Genomic DNA, 17,915 nt, shown 5'->3' with positions numbered 1-17,915 from the left:
GCTTACTCAAAATCTTCAATTTTGACCAATTTCAGGCACAGAAATGACTTTAAACACACTTATTTTAGTTGAAAAAGTAATAACTCACATCCAACCGTCATTTAAAGTCAAAAGATTAAATGTTAAAATTTCATCAATATTGACCATTTTTTGAACGTTCGACTGGTCCGGGGTCATCGTTTTTCATCAGAAAATTGATTTTTTGGACTCTACCAAAAATGATTCAAAATGTCATTTGGATCGGGCCTCATGTTGAATAACCACTTTTTAAACCCTCAGAGTGACCAAAATTGCCATTTTTACAGAGTTGTGCTGACTCAAAATCTTCAATTTTGACCAATTTCAGGCACAGAAATGACTTTAAACACACTTATTTTAGTTGAAAAAGTAATAACTCACATCCAACCGTCATTTAAAGTGAAAAGATTAAATGTTAAAATTTCATCAATATTGACCATTTTTTCAACGTTTGACTGGTCCGGGGTCATCGTTTTTCATCAGAAAATTGATTTTTTGGACTCGACCAAAAATGATTCAAAATGTCATTTGGATCGGGCCTCATGTTGAATAACCACTTTTTAAACCCTCACAGTGACCAAAATTGCCATTTTTACAGAGTTTTGCTTACTCAAAAGCTGCAATTTTGACCAATTTCAGGCACAGAAATGACTTTAAACACACTTATTTTAGTTGAAAAAGTAATAACTCACATCCAACCGTCATTTAAAGTCAAAAGATTAAATGTTAAAATGTTATCAATATTGACCATTTTTTCAACGTTCGACTGGTCCGGGGTCATCGTTTTTCATCAGAAAATTGATTTTTTGGACTCTACCAAAAATGATTCAAAATGTCATTTGGATCGGGCCTCATGTTGAATAACCACTTTTTAAACCCTCACAGTGACCAAAATTGCCATTTTTACAGAGTTTTGCTTACTCAAAATCTTCAATTTTGACCAATTTCAGGCACAGAAATGACTTTAAACACACTTATTTTAGTTGAAAAAGTAATAACTCACATCCAACCGTCATTTAAAGTCAAAAGATTAAATGTTAAAATTTCATCAATATTGACCATTTTTTGAACGTTCGACTGGTCCGGGGTCATCGTTTTTCATCAGAAAATTGATGTTTTGGACTCTACCAAAAATGATTCAAAATGTCATTTGGATCGGGCCTCATGTTGAATAACCACTTTTTAAACCCTCACAGTGACCAAAATTGCCATTTTTACAGAGTTTTGCTTACTCAAAATCTTCAATTTTGACCAATTTCAGGCACAGAAATGACTTTAAACACACTTATTTTAGTTGAAAAAGTAATAACTCACATCCAACCGTCATTTAAAGTCAAAAGATTAAATGTTAAAATGTTCTCAATATTGACCATTTTTTCAACGTTCGACTGGTCCGGGGTCATCGTTTTTCATCAGAAAATGGATTTTTTGGACTCTACCAAAAATGATTCAAAATGTCATTTGGATCGGGCCTCATGTTGAATAACCACTTTTTAAACCCTCACAGTGACCAAAAATGCAATTTTTACAGAGTTTTGCTTACTCAAAATCTTCAATTTTGACCAATTTCAGGCACAGAAATGACTTTAAACACACTTATTTTAGTTGAAAAAGTAATAACTCACATCCAACCGTCATTTAAAGTCAAAAGATTAAATGTTAAAATTTCATCAATATTGACCATTTTTTGAACGTTCGACTGGTCCGGGGTCATCGTTTTTCATCAGAAAATTGATTTTTTGGACTCTACCAAAAATGATTCAAAATGTCATTTGGATCGGGCCTCATGTTGAATAACCACTTTTTAAACCCTCACAGTGACCAAAATTGCCATTTTTACAGAGTTTTGCTTACTCAAAATCTTCAATTTTGACCAATTTCAGGCACAGAAATGACTTTAAACACACTTATTTTAGTTGAAAAAGCAATAACTCACATCCAACCGTCATTTAAAGTCAAAAGATTAAATGTTAAAATTTCATCAATATTGACCATTTTTTCAACGTTCGTCTGGTCCGGGGTCATCGTTTTTCATCAGAAAATGGATTTTTTGGACTCTACCAAAAATGATTCAAAATGTCATTTGGATCGGGCCTCATGTTGAATAACCACTTTTTAAACCCTCACAGTGACCAAAATTGCCATTTTTACAGAGTTTTGCTTACTCAAAATCTTCAATTTTGACCAATTTCAGGCACAGAAATGACTTTAAACACACTTATTTTAGTTGAAAAAGTAATAACTCACATCCAACCGTCATTTAAAGTCAAAAGATTAAATGTTAAAATTTCATCAATATTGACCATTTTTTGAACGTTCGACTGGTCCGGGGTCATCGTTTTTCATCAGAAAATGGATTTTTTGGACTCTACCAAAAATGATTCAAAATGTCATTTGGATCGGGCCTCATGTTGAATAACCACTTTTTAAACCCTCACAGTGACCACAATTGCCATTTTTACAGAGTTGTGCTTACTCAAAATCTTCAATTTTGACAAATTTCAGGCACAGAAATGACTTTAAACACACTTATTTTAGTTGAAAAAGTAATAACTCACATCCAACCGTCATTTAAAGTGAAAAGATTAAATATTAAAATTTCATCAATATTGACCATTTTTTCAACGTTCGACTGGTCCGGAGTCATCGTTTTTCATCAGAAAATTGATTTTTTGGACTCTACCAAAAATGATTCAAAATGTCATTTGGATCGGGCCTCATGTTGAATAACCACTTTTTAAACCCTCACAGTGACCAAAATTGCCATTTTTACAGAGTTTTGCTTACTCGAAATCTTCAATTTTGACCAATTTAAGGCACAGAAATGACTTTAAACACACTTATTTTAGTTGAAAAAGTAATAACTCACATCCAACCGTCATTTAAAGTCAAAAGATTAAATGTTAAAATTTCATCAATATTGACCATTTTTTCAACGTTCGACTGGTCCGGGGTCATCGTTTTTCATCAGAAAATTGATTTTTTGGACTCTACCAAAAATGATTCAAAATGTCATTTGGATCAGGCCTCATGTTGAATAACCACTTTTTAAACCCTCACAGTGACCAAAACTGCCATTTTTACAGAGTTTTGCTTACTCAAAATCTTCAATTTTGACCAATTTCAGGCACAGAAATGACTTTAAACACACTTATTTTAGTTGAAAAAGTAATAACTCACATCCAACCGTCATTTAAAGTCAAAAGATTAAATGTTAAAATTTCATCAATATTGACCATTTTTTCAACGTTCGACTGGTCCGGGGTCATCGTTTTTCATCAGAAAATGGATTTTTTGGACTCGACCAAAAATGATTCAATATGGCTGAGATACCCGCCACCCCCTCTCAACACAATCCCCAAAGAAGGGAAACCGAAAACAGTTCTTGAAGTTTTTGGAAGTGGGAGGGAGTGACCCTCCCGGCCGTATTTATTAAAACAAAAAATTAAAACATTTAAACATTTAATGTACAATTTCATACCACATTGCGATGTTTGGCTAACCTTAACAGATTCTCTAATACAGAGGTTCTCCTAGCCGAACTAACATCCTACAAAACATTTACTTGAAATATTGAAATTGTACATCCTAACGTTTAAGGGCCAACGGCAAGGTCGTAACCGGTGTCAAGATCCCTAACCAGACATACCCCCCCCACTTGGAGGGGCGACAGCACTGAGGCGTACTCAAGTGCAACTACTACCAATTTCCCTTGACTTGACGGGGGCACTTATCAACTCGACGCCAGTTAAAGGTCGTTCGAAGACTCGTGTGAGGTATCTAGAAGGTATCGTAGACCTCCCCCCAACCCCACACAACTTACCGCATCTGCCGTCGCAGATGTCACTGGCCCCGGGAAATTCCCCAGGAGGGGGCTGTAACCCCTCCTACACAGGAAGGGGCCTTGACCGCCTTTCCTCTTCTTTCGGCGACCCATCCTTAGAAGGGACCGCCTCCCCGTTGAGGGGCCAAAGGCCACCTCCCCCGAGCGCTCCCATCCGTGTTGGGTGACGCCCACTCATAGGGATCTTCCAATTAGTGCTCACCGATCATGACCTTACCGCCCGACCAAAAATAAATACGACAAATGATAACTAAACGAAACTACATTGGCCACTATGACCGAAAAAACCTGTTTATAAATGGACCTTACCACCGAATTTCTTTAATCACAAACTTGTAAAATTAGACCAATCTTTATTACACATTCAATATCAACACAACACTACAATAACCTGAAAACGAAATAGAATCATTGATCAAATTTATTAAAACAACTAGCTGTCCTCAGGGGCTGGTGGGTGGGTCAAAATTGGCTCTTTGTTCCGTCTCAAGCTCACGTGCAGCGAGGGGGTGCAGCTTCAGAGCACAGGAACAAGAGGATGTCTTCTGGTCTTGCGTCCCTTTTTATCCATCTTCAGGGCGGGCGTAAACCCGCCCCTGCCTGCCCCGAGGGCGTGGCCAGCCGCGTCAGTGTCTAGGCCAGCCCACTCTAGGGCGGGAAAAAGCGCGCCCCGGCTACGCCGCTTCGGGCATACCAGCCGAGACGCGCCTCCCGCCCAAAATGGCTTCCCGGGGGGATCGAGGCACTCTGCCATACGTTCGGGGGGACCGAGTGGTCGCCCCTTTCCATATGGCTGAGATACCCGCCACCCCCTCTCAACACAATCCCCAAAGAAGGGAAACCGAAAACAGTTCTTGAAGTTTTTGGAAGTGGGAGGGAGTGACCCTCCCGGCCGTATTTATTAAAACAAAAAATTAAAACATTTAAACATTTAATGTACAATTTCATACCACATTGCGATGTTTGGCTAACCTTAACAGATTCTCTAATACAGAGGTTCTCCTAGCCGAACTAACATCCTACAAAACATTTACTTGAAATATTGAAATTGTACATCCTAACGTTTAAGGGCCAACGGCAAGGTTGTAACCGGTGTCAAGATCCCTAACCAGACATACCCCCCCCACTTGGAGGGGCGACAGCACTGAGGCGTACTCAAGTGCAACTACTACCAATTTCCCTTGACTTGACGGGGGCACTTATCAACTCGACGCCAGTTAAAGGTCGTTCGAAGACTCGTGTGAGGTATCTAGAAGGTATCGTAGACCTCCCCCCAACCCCACACAACTTACCGCATCTGCCGTCGCAGATGTCACTGGCCCCGGGAAATTCCCCAGGAGGGGGCTGTAACCCCTCCTACACAGGAAGGGGCCTTGACCGCCTTTCCTCTTCTTTCGGCGACCCATCCTTAGAAGGGACCGCCTCCCCGTTGAGGGGCCAAAGGCCACCTCCCCCGAGCGCTCCCATCCGTGTTGGGTGACGCCCACTCATAGGGATCTTCCAATTAGTGCTCACCGATCATGACCTTACCGCCCGACCAAAAATAAATACGACAAATGATAACTAAACGAAACTACATTGGCCACTATGACCGAAAAAACCTGTTTATAAATGGACCTTACCACCGAATTTCTTTAATCACAAACTTGTAAAATTAGACCAATCTTTATTACACATTCAATATCAACACAACACTACAATAACCTGAAAACGAAATAGAATCATTGATCAAATTTATTAAAACAACTAGCTGTCCTCAGGGGCTGGTGGGTGGGTCAAAATTGGCTCTTCGTTCCGTCTCAAGCTCACGTGCAGCGAGGGGGTGCAGCTTCAGAGCACAGGAACAAGAGGATGTCTTCTGGTCTTGCGTCCCTTTTTATCCATCTTCAGGGCGGGCGTAAACCCGCCCCTGCCTGCCCCGAGGGCGTGGCCAGCCGCGTCAGTGTCTAGGCCAGCCCACTCTAGGGCGGGAAAAAGCGCGCCCCGGCTACGCCGCTTCGGGCATACCAGCCGAGACGCGCCTCCCGCCCAAAATGGCTTCCCGGGGGGATCGAGGCACTCTGCCATACGTTCGGGGGGACCGAGTGGTCGCCCCTTTCCATATGGCTGAGATACCCGCCACCCCCTCTCAACACAATCCCCAAAGAAGGGAAACCGAAAACAGTTCTTGAAGTTTTTGGAAGTGGGAGGGAGTGACCCTCCCGGCCGTATTTATTAAAACAAAAAATTAAAACATTTAAACATTTAATGTACAATTTCATACCACATTGCGATGTTTGGCTAACCTTAACAGATTCTCTAATACAGAGGTTCTCCTAGCCGAACTAACATCCTACAAAACATTTACTTGAAATATTGAAATTGTACATCCTAACGTTTAAGGGCCAACGGCAAGGTTGTAACCGGTGTCAAGATCCCTAACCAGACATACCCCCCCCACTTGGAGGGGCGACAGCACTGAGGCGTACTCAAGTGCAACTACTACCAATTTCCCTTGACTTGACGGGGGCACTTATCAACTCGACGCCAGTTAAAGGTCGTTCGAAGACTCGTGTGAGGTATCTAGAAGGTATCGTAGACCTCCCCCCAACCCCACACAACTTACCGCATCTGCCGTCGCAGATGTCACTGGCCCCGGGAAATTCCCCAGGAGGGGGCTGTAACCCCTCCTACACAGGAAGGGGCCTTGACCGCCTTTCCTCTTCTTTCGGCGACCCATCCTTAGAAGGGACCGCCTCCCCGTTGAGGGGCCAAAGGCCACCTCCCCCGAGCGCTCCCATCCGTGTTGGGTGACGCCCACTCATAGGGATCTTCCAATTAGTGCTCACCGATCATGACCTTACCGCCACAGGCCGGATAGTTGACCGGCTATCCGGACCCCCCACACAACTCCTACCTAAAGGTCATGTTTCAACGATTTTAACCATGCTAAGAAGTCTCCTAAGAGTAACTCATTCCCCCCCCGAGACAAATGCACACCATCCCCCAAATACATACTGTCATCATTAATACAACTATGAGAAATAGAATGCAATGTCCTGGAACGGAACAACCTACTCACTTTATTGTTAAGCTTCCTAACAGACTGGTTCAAAGCAGGAATAGAGATAGCCCCCCGCCACACTTTTCGTGGAATCAAATGGGACCATGCAATCGTGCACCCCGGAACTCTCCTCGCCAACCAACTTACAGTGGAAAGCATTGCCTCCAGGAGTAGTCGTCTACCGATGGTGACCAAATCATTGCCCCCAACATGCACTATAACTATAGACGGCGGTGACCTTGTCCGCCCTAACAAACCCTCGAAAAATGTTTGAAACTGGTCAATACAGAGACCGCCCCTTCCGTAGAAGGACATCCTGTACCCGTATTCCCCAGCTACGTGAATCATGTCACCTGCTTCGAATACGTCTGCGGCACGCCTCACGTATGAGTGGCCCACGACCCACACCTCCTTTTTCACAGCCGGTGATGTCTGACCGCTGGCCCGGTGTAGGGTCGACTGCATAGTCCGCCCCGCCTCGTAAGCTTGCGTAACTGAAAACCAAACAAAAACAAGAAGCGTGAGTACATAATTACAGCTTCACAACATGTGCAACCGCACGTATCTTTTATAACAATTGGAGGACCAACGCCCCACTCGTTTCACTTGCTCAACATTAAGACCCCTGGCTGTAGCTTCCGTAGCAGCCCCTATCCGAAAGGAATGGGTCCCAAATTCGCCCGGGTTCAAGCCCGCAGCGGCAATTGACATCGCAAGCACCCGCTGAAACTGAAATTTCGTCAGTGGGGTGGCGTCAGCGTGTCTTAACAAAGTCCCCCCCCATGATGCCACCCTTCGTGCTAGGTAATCCTCTAAACACTTTACCGGACATATGGAGGACCCAGGAATCCTGCGTATGATGACGCAGTCACCCATCCCATCTTGATCAGTCTTGGATTTTACAAAGGAGACAGTCATTGATTCTCCCCTGATCTGAACGTGTTCCTGGCACAATCCCCCTGCCACATCCAGTTTGTTCCTTGCAACTAGTTCGCTTACCCGCATTGCTCCGTGAAATGCTAGCGTAAAAGCGGCTCGGAACAGCACCGCCTCAAACTGAGATGAACATGTGGCCGGGAGTGTGGCCAACAACTGGGACAATCTATCCAAACCTATCGGGCGCCTTTCATCTACTCTGCGACCCTCAAGGCGTTGCCACCCACGCAGCGCTTTCTGTACAACGAAAGACGCTGTTGGGTCCTGGATAGCGTGTGCTCTGGCAACAAAGGAAATGGCCGCACGATGCCTCTGGGCCGTAGCCACCGATCTCCCAGCCCTACGTAAGGACATCAGGAAATTCACTACCCATTCCTCGTAACCCCAAAGTCGCTCTCTATCACTCCCCAAAAAGGCTAAATAGGCCCGAAACGCCCCTTCGTATGCCTTCCTCGTCCTTGGTGCTAGACTCTCTCCCACGAGGTGACGAAGTTCAGGGCACCGAGAGACCAGAGAGCTTCGGGAAAGGGTGCCGGCTCTGGGTCCGCTGAGGGGAGGAAACCCGAAAAAGCCTGCATTTGAAAACGAGACAGTGCGTCAGCCGCCTGATTCATCACCCCCGGAACATGCTTTGCTCTGAATAGCACGTTCAATTGCATACATAGTAAAACAATTTCCTTAAGCAGTCTTAAAATCAGTTTACAACGTGCTGCCTGACTATTGATGCACTCGACCACGGTCATATTGTCAGACCAAAATATGACAGAGTGATCCTTGAACCCATCGGGCCATGTTCTCAAGGCCACCAAGATGGGAAACAGTTCCAGGAAAGCAATATTACTCGTCAGACCATTCTCATGCCACCATGTCGGCCATCTTTGTGCCGACCATTTCGTGCCGAAGATGGCGCCAAAACCTATGCTTCCTGCTGAATCTGTCCATAGCCCCAGCTCTTCAGAAGACACGGCTGGTTCATTCCAGACGATTCTACCATTGAAGTCCGCCAGAAATGCTAACCAAATACGCATGTCCTGGCGGATCTCGGCCGATAGTCTCGTGTGGTGATGGCACTCTTTAAGGCCGACCATCGCTTGGGCAATTGAACGGGAAAAGGGGCGGGCCATTGGTATTACCCTCAGGGCAAAATTCAACTGTCCCACCAACTGCTGTAATTGTTGCAGCGTAACTTTTGATGCATTTATACACATTTGCAGCGCAGCCCTGAACTTCAACACTTTCTCAGCTGGCAAACGGAAACACCCTTCAATGGAGTCCAACTCGATCCCCAGAAACTCGAGGCAAGTCGTAAGACCCACTGTTTTACCCGGCGCCAATGGCACACCAAACTGTTTCATTAACACACAAAATTCGGCCAAGGCCCGGCCACATTCAAGATCCCCGGCCGCCCCAAGAAACAGAAAATCATCAAGGTAGTGCATTACATCTTGGAAACCTGTTTTCTTTGTGAAGACCCATTGTAGAAAACTACTGAATTTCTCGAAATAAGCACAGGATATAGAGCACCCCATTGGCATACACCTATCCATGTAATAACAACCCTGAAACCTGAATCCCAGGAGACGCTGGTCGTCTGGGTGTACCATTTTTTACAGAGTTTTGCTTACTCAAAAGCTTCAATTTTGACCAATGTTTCAGGCACAGAAATGACTTTAAACACACTTATTTTAGTTGAAAAAATAATAATTCACATCCAACCGTCATTTAAAGTCAAAAGATTAAATTTTAAAATTTCATCAATATTGACCATTTTTTCAACGTTCGACTGGTCCGGGGTCATCGTTTTTCATCAGAAAATAGATTTTTTGGACTCTACCAAAAATGATTTTAAATGTCATTTGGATTGGGCCTAATGTTGAATAACCACTTTTTAAACCCTCAAAGTGACCAAAATCACCATTTTTACAGAGTTTTGCTTACTCAAAATCTTCACTTTTTACCAATTTCAGGCACAGAAATGACTTTAAACACACTTATTTTAGTTGAAAAAGTAATAATTCCCACCCAACCGTCATTTAAAGTAAAAAGATTAAATGTTAAAATTTCATCAATATTGACCATTTTTTCAACGTTCGACTGGTCCGGAGTCATCGTTTTTCATCAGAAAATTGATTTTTTGGACTCTACCAAAAATGATTCAAAATGTCTTTTGGATCGGGTCTCATGTTGAATAACCACTTTTTAAGCCCTCACAGTGACCAAAATTGCCATTTTTTACAGAGTTTTGCTTACTCAAAAGCTTCAATTTTGACCAATGTTTCAGGCACAGGAATGACTTTAAACACACTTATTTTAGTTGAAAAAGTATTAATTCACATCCAACCATCATTTAAAGTCAAAAGATTAAATGTTAAAATTTCATCAATATTGACCATTTTTTCAACGTTCGACTGGTCCGGGGTCATCGTTTTTCATCAGAAAATTGATTGTTTTGGACTCTACCAAAAATGATTCAAAATGTCATTTGGATCGGGCCTCATGTTGAATAACCACTTTTTAAACCCTCACAGTGACCAAAATTGCCATTTTTACAGACTTTTGATTACTCAAAATCTTTAATTTTTACAAATTTCAGGCACAGAAATGACTTTAAACACACTTATTTTAGTTGAAAAAGTAATAATTCACATCCAACCGTCATTTAAAGTCAAAAGATTAAATGTTAAAATTTCATCAATATTGACCATTTTTTCAACGTTCGACTGGTCCGGAGTCATCGTTTTTCATCAGAAAATTGATTTTTTGGACTCTACCAAAAATGATTCAAAATGTCTTTTGGATCGGGTCTCATGTTGAATAACCACTTTTTAAGCCCTCACAGTGACCAAAATTGCCATTTTTTACAGAGTTTTGCTTACTCAAAAGCTTAAATTTTGACCAATGTTTCAGGCACAGGAATGACTTTAAACACACTTATTTTAGTTGAAAAAGTATTAATTCACATCCAACCATCATTTAAAGTCAAAAGATTAAATGTTAAAATTTCATCAATATTGACCATTTTTTCAACGTTCGACTGGTCCGGGGTCATCGTTTTTCATCAGAAAATTGATTTTTTGGACTCTACCAAAAATGATTCAAAATGTCATTTGGATCGGGCCTCATGTTGAATAACCACTTTTTAAACCCTCACAGTGACCAAAATCGCCATTCTTACAGAGTTTTGCTTACTCAAAATCTTCAATTTTGACAAATTTCAGGCACAGAAATGACTTTAAACACACTTATTTTAGTTGAAAAAGTAATAATTCACATCCAACCATCATTTAAAGTCAAAAGATTAAATGTTAAAATTTCATCAATATTGACCAATTTTTTCAACGTTCGACTGGTCCGGGGTCATTGTTTTTCATCAGAAAATTGATTTTTTGGACTCTACCAAAAATGATTCAAAATGTCATTTGGATCGGGCCTCATGTTGAATAACCACTTTTTAAACCCTCACAGTGACCAAAATCGCCATTCTTACAGAGTTTTGCTTACTCAAAATCTTCAATTTTGACCAATTTCTGGCACAGAAATGACTTTAAACACACTTATTTTAGTTGAAAAAATAATAATTCACATCCAACCGTCATTTAAAGTCAAAAGATTAAATGTGAAAATTTCATCAATATTGACCATTTTTTCAACGTTCGACTGGTCCGGAGTCATCTTTTTTCATCAGAAAATTGATTTTTTGGACTCTACCAAAAATTATTCAAAATGTCATTTGGATCGGGCCTCATGTTGAATAAGCACTTTTTAAACCCTCAAAGTGACCAAAATCGCCATTTTTACAGAGTTTTGCTTACTCAAAATCTTCAATTTTGACCAATTTCAGGCACAGAAATGACTTTAAACACACTTATTTTAGTTGAAAAAGTAATAATTCACATTCAACCGTCATTTAAAGTCAAAAGATTACATGTTAAAATTTCATCAATATTGACCATTTTTTCAACGTTCGACTGGTCCGGAGTCATCGTTTTTCATCAGAAAATTGATTTTTTGGACTCTACCAAAAATGATTCAAAATGTCTTTTGGATCGGGTCTCATGTTGAATAACCACTTTTTAAGCCCTCAAAGTGACCAAAATTGCCATTTTTTACAGAGTTTTGCTTACTCAAAAGCTTCAATTTTGACCAATGTTTCAGGCACAGAAATGACTTTAAACACACTTATTTTAGTTGAAAAAGTAATAATTCACATCCAACCGTCATTTAAAGTCAAAAGATTAAATTTTAAAATTTCATCAATATTGACCATTTTTTCAACGTTCGACTGGTCCGGGGTCATCGTTTTTCATCAGAAAATAGATTTTTTGGACTCTACCAAAAATGATTTTAAATGTCATTTGGATTGGGCCTAATGTTGAATAACCACTTTTTAAACCCTCAAAGTGACCAAAATCACCATTTTTACAGAGTTTTGCTTACTCAAAATCTTCACTTTTTACCAATTTCAGGCACAGAAATGACTTTAAACACACTTATTTTAGTTGAAAAAGTAATAATTCACATCCAACCGTCATTTAAAGTCAAAAGATTAAATGTGAAAATTTCATCAATATTGACCATTTTTTCAACGTTCGACTGGTCCGGAGTCATCTTTTTTCATCAGAAAATTGATTTTTTGGACTCTACCAAAAATTATTCAAAATGTCATTTGGATTGGGCCTCATGTTGAATAACCACTTTTTAAACCCTCAAAGTGACCAAAATTGCCATTTTTACAGAGTTTTGCTTACTCAAAATCTTCAATTTTGACCAATTTCAGGCACAGAAATGACTTTAAACACACTTATTTTAGTTGAAAAAGTAATAATTCACACCCAACCGTCATTTAAAGTCAAAAGATTAAATGTTAAAATTTCATCAATATTGACCATTTTTTTAACGTTCGACTGGTCCGGAGTCATCGTTTTTCATCAGAAAATTGATTTTTTGGACTCTACCAAAAATGATTCAAAATTTCATTTGGATCGGGCCTCATGTTGAATAACCACTTTTTAAACCCTCACAGTGAACAAAATTGCCATTTTTACAAAGTTTTGCTTTTTCAAAATCTCCAATTTTGATCTATTTCAGGCACAGAAATGACTTTAAACACACTTATTTTAGTTGAAAAAGTAATAATTCACATTCAACCGTCATTTAAAGTCAAAAGATTACATGTTAAAATTTCATCAATATTGACCATTTTTTCAACGTTCGACTGGTCCGGAGTCATCGTTTTTCATCAGAAAATTGATTTTTTGGACTCTACCAAAAATGATTCCAAATGTCTTTTGGATCGGGTCTCATGTTGAATAACCACTTTTTAAACCCTCACAGTGACCAAAATTGCCATTTTTTACAGAGTTTTGCTTACTCAAAAGCTTCAATTTTGACAAATTTCAGGTACAGAAATGACTTTAAACACACTAATTTTAGTTGAAAAAGTAATATTTCACATCCAACCCTCATTTAAAGTCAAAAGATTAAATGTTAAAATTTCATCAATATTGACCATTTTTTCAACGTTCGACTGGTCCGGGGTCATCGTTTTTCATCAGAAAATTGATTGTTTTGGACTCTACCAAAAATGATTCAAAATCTCATTTAGATCGGGCCTCATGTTGAATAAACACTTTTTAAACCCTCAAAGTGACCAAAATCGTCATTTTTACAGTTTTGCCTACTCAAAATCTTCAATTTTGACCAATTTCAGGCACAGAAATGACTTTAAACACACTTATTTTAGTTGAAAAAGTAATAATTCCCACCCAACCGTCATTTAAAGTAAAAAGATTAAATGTTAAAATTTCATCAATATTGACCATTTTTTCAACGTTCGACTGGTCCGGGGTCATCGTTTTTCATCAGAAAATTGATTGTTTTGGACTCTACCAAAAATGATTCAAAATGTCATTTGGATCGGGCCTCATGTTGAATAACCACTTTTTAAACCCTCACAGTGACCAAAATTGCCATTTTTACAGACTTTTGATTACTCAAAATCTTCAATTTTTACAAATTTCAGGCACAGAAATGACTTTAAACACACTTATTTTAGTTGAAAAAGTAATAATTCACATCCAACCGTCATTTAAAGTCAAAAGATTAAATGTTAAAATTTCATCAATATTGACCATTTTTTCAACGTTCGACTGGTCCGGAGTCATCGTTTTTCATCAGAAAATTGATTTTTTGGACTCTACCAAAAATGATTCAAAATGTCATTTGGATTGGGCCTCATGTTGAATAACCACTTTTTAAACCCTCAAAGTGACCAAAATCACAATTTTTACAGAGTTTTGCTTACTCAAAATCTCCAATTTTGACTAATTTCAGGCACAGAAATGACTTTACACACACTTATTTTAGTTGAAAAAGTAATAATTCACATCCAACCGTCATTTAAAGTCAAAAGATTAAATGTTAAAATTTCATCAATATTGACCATTTTTTCAACGTTCGACTGGTCCGGAGTCATCGTTTTTCATCAGAAAATTGATTTTTTGGACTCTACCAAAAATGATTCAAAATGTCTTTTGGATCGGGTCTCATGTTGAATAACCACTTTTTAAGCCCTCACAGTGACCAAAATTGCCATTTTTTACAGAGTTTTGCTTACTCAAAAGCTTCAATTTTGACCAATGTTTCAGGCACAGGAATGACTTTAAACACACTTATTTTAGTTGAAAAAGTATTAATTCACATCCAACCATCATTTAAAGTCAAAAGATTAAATGTTAAAATTTCATCAATATTGACCATTTTTTCAACGTTCGACTGGTCCGGGGTCATCGTTTTTCATCAGAAAATTGATTTTTTGGACTCTACCAAAAATGATTCAAAATGTCATTTGGATCGGGCCTCATGTTGAATAACCACTTTTTAAACCCTCACAGTGACCAAAATCGCCATTCTTACAGAGTTTTGCTTACTCAAAATCTTCAATTTTGACAAATTTCAGGCACAGAAATGACTTTAAACACACTTATTTTAGTTGAAAAAGTAATAATTCACATCCAACCATCATTTAAAGTCAAAAGATTAAATGTTAAAATTTCATCAATATTGACCAATTTTTTCAACGTTCGACTGGTCCGGGGTCATCGTTTTTCATCAGAAAATTTATTTTTTTGGACTCTACCAAAAATGATTCAAAATGTCATTTGGATCGGGCCTCATGTTGAATAACCACTTTTTAAACCCTCACAGTGACCAAAATCGCCATTCTTACAGAGTTTGGCTTACTCAAAATCTTCAATTTTGACCAATTTCAGGCACAGAAATGACTTTAAACACACTTATTTTAGTTGAAAAAATAATAATTCACATCCAACCGTCATTTAAAGTCAAAAGATTAAATGTGAAAATTTCATCAATATTGACCATTTTTTCAACGTTCGACTGGTCCGGAGTCATCTTTTTTCATCAGAAAATTGATTTTTTGGACTCTACCAAAAATTATTCAAAATGTCATTTGGATTGGGCCTCATGTTGAATAACCACTTTTTAAACCCTCAAAGTGACCAAAATCGCCATTTTTACAGAGTTTTGCTTACTCAAAATCTTCAATTTTGACCAATTTCAGGCACAGAAATGACTTTAAACACACTTATTTTAGTTGAAAAAGTAATAATTCACACCCAACCGTCATTTAAAGTCAAAAGATTAAATGTTAAAATTTCATCAATATTGACCATTTTTTTAACGTTCGACTGGTCCGGAGTCATCGTTTTTCATCAGAAAATTGATTTTTGGGACTCTACCAAAAATGATTCAAAATCTCATTTGGATCGGGCCTCATGTTGAATACTCACTTTTTAAACCCTCACAGTGACCAAAATTGCCATTTTTACAGAGTTTTGCTTAATCAAAATCTTCAATTTTGACCAATCTCAGGCACAGAAATGACTTTAAACACACTTATTTTAGTTGAAAAAGTAATAATTCACATCCAACCGTCATTTAAAGTCAAAAGATTAAATGTTGAAATGTCATCAATACTGACCATTTTTGGAACGTTCGACTGGTCCAGGGTCATCGTTTTTCATCAGAAAATTGATTTTTTGGACTCTACCAAAAATGATTCAAAATGTCATTTGGATTGGGCCTCATGTTGAATAACCACTTTTTAAACCCTCAAAGTGACCAAAATCACCATTTTTACAGAGTTTTGCTTACTCAAAATCTTCAATTTTTACCAATTTCAGGCACCGAAATGACTTTAAACACACTTATTTTAGTTGAAAAAGTAATAATTCACATCCAACCGTCATTTAAAGTCAAAAGATTAAATGTTAAAATTTCATCAATATTGACCATTTTTTCAACGTTCGACTGGTCCGGAGTCATCGTTTTTCATCAGAAAATTGATTTTTTGGACTCTACCAAAAATGATTCAAAATGTCTTTTGGATCGGGTCTCATGTTGAATAACCACTTTTTAAACCCTCACAGTGACCAAAATTGCCATTTTTTACAGAGTTTTGCTTACTCAAAAGCTTCAATTTTGACCAATGTTTCAGGCACAGAAATGACTTTAAACACACTTATTTTAGTTGAAAAAGTATTAATTCACATCCAACCATCATTTAAAGTCAAAAGATTAAATGTTAAAATTTCATCAATATTGACCATTTTTTTAACGTTCGACTGGTCCGGGGTCATCGTTTTTCATCAGAAAATGGATTTTTTGGACTCTACCAAAAATGATTCGAAATGTCATTTGGATCGGGCCTCATGTTGAATAACCCCTTTTTAAACCCTCACAGTGACCAAAATTGCCATTTTTACAGACTTTTGATTACTCAAAATCTTCAATTTTTACAAATTTCAGGCACAGAAATGACTTTAAACACACTTATTTTAGTTGAAAAAGTAATAATTCACATCCAACCGTCATTTAAAGTCAAAAGATTAAATGTTAAAATGTCATCAATATTGACCATTTTTTCAACGTTCGACTGGTCCGGGGTCATCGTTTTTCATCAGAAAATAGATTTTTTGGACTCTACCAAAAATGATTCAAAATGTCATTTGGATTGGGCCTCTTGTTGAATAACCACTTTTTAAACCCTCAAAGTGACCAAAATCACCATTTTTACAGAGTTTTGCTTACTCAAAATCTTCAATTTTGACCAATTTCAGGCACAGAAATGACTTTAAACACACTTATTTTAGTTGAAAAAGTAATAATTCACATCCAACCATCATTTAAAGTCAAAGGATTAAATGTGAAAATTTCATCAATATTGACCATTTTTTCAACGTTCGACTGGTCCGGAGTCATCGTTTTTCATCAGAAAATTGATTTTTTGGACTCTACCAAAAATGATTCAAAATGTCATTTGGATTGGGCCTCATGTTGAATAACCACTTTTTAAACCCTCAAAGTGACCAAAATCACCATTTTTACAGAGTTTTGCTTACTCAAAATCTTCAATTTTTACCAATTTCAGGCACCGAAATGACTTTAAACACACTTATTTTAGTTGAAAAAGTAATAATTCACATCCAACCGTCATTTAAAGTCAAAAGATTAAATGTTAAAATTTCATCAATATTGACCATTTTTTCAACGTTCGACTGGTCCGGAGTCATCGTTTTTCATCAGAAAATTGATTTTTTGGACTCTACCAAAAATGATTCAAAATTTCATTTGGATGAGGCTTCATGTTGAATAACCACTTTTTAAACCCTCACAGTGACCAAAATTGCCATTTTTACAGAGTTTTGCTTATTCGAAAATCTCCAATTTTGACCTATTTCAGGCACAGAAATGACTTTAAACACACTTATTTTAGTTGAAAAAGTAATAATTCACATTCAACCGTCATTTAAAGTCAAAAGATTAAATGTTAAAATTTCATCAATATTGACCATTTTTTCAATGTTCGACTGGTCCGGAGTCATCGTTTTTCATCAGAAAATTGATTTTTTGGACTCTACCAAAAATGATTCCAAATGTCTTTTGAATCGGGTCTCATGTTGAATAACCACTTTTTAAACCCTCACAGTAACCAAAATTGCCATTTTTTACAGAGTTTTGCTTACTCAAAAGCTTCAATTTTGACAAATTTCA

This window comes from Lissotriton vulgaris, chromosome 8 (assembly GCF_964263255.1).
Source record: "Lissotriton vulgaris chromosome 8, aLisVul1.2, whole genome shotgun sequence".
NCBI classification, from domain to species: Eukaryota; Metazoa; Chordata; class Amphibia; order Caudata; family Salamandridae; genus Lissotriton; species Lissotriton vulgaris.
This window is presented reverse-complemented; position numbering follows the sequence as displayed.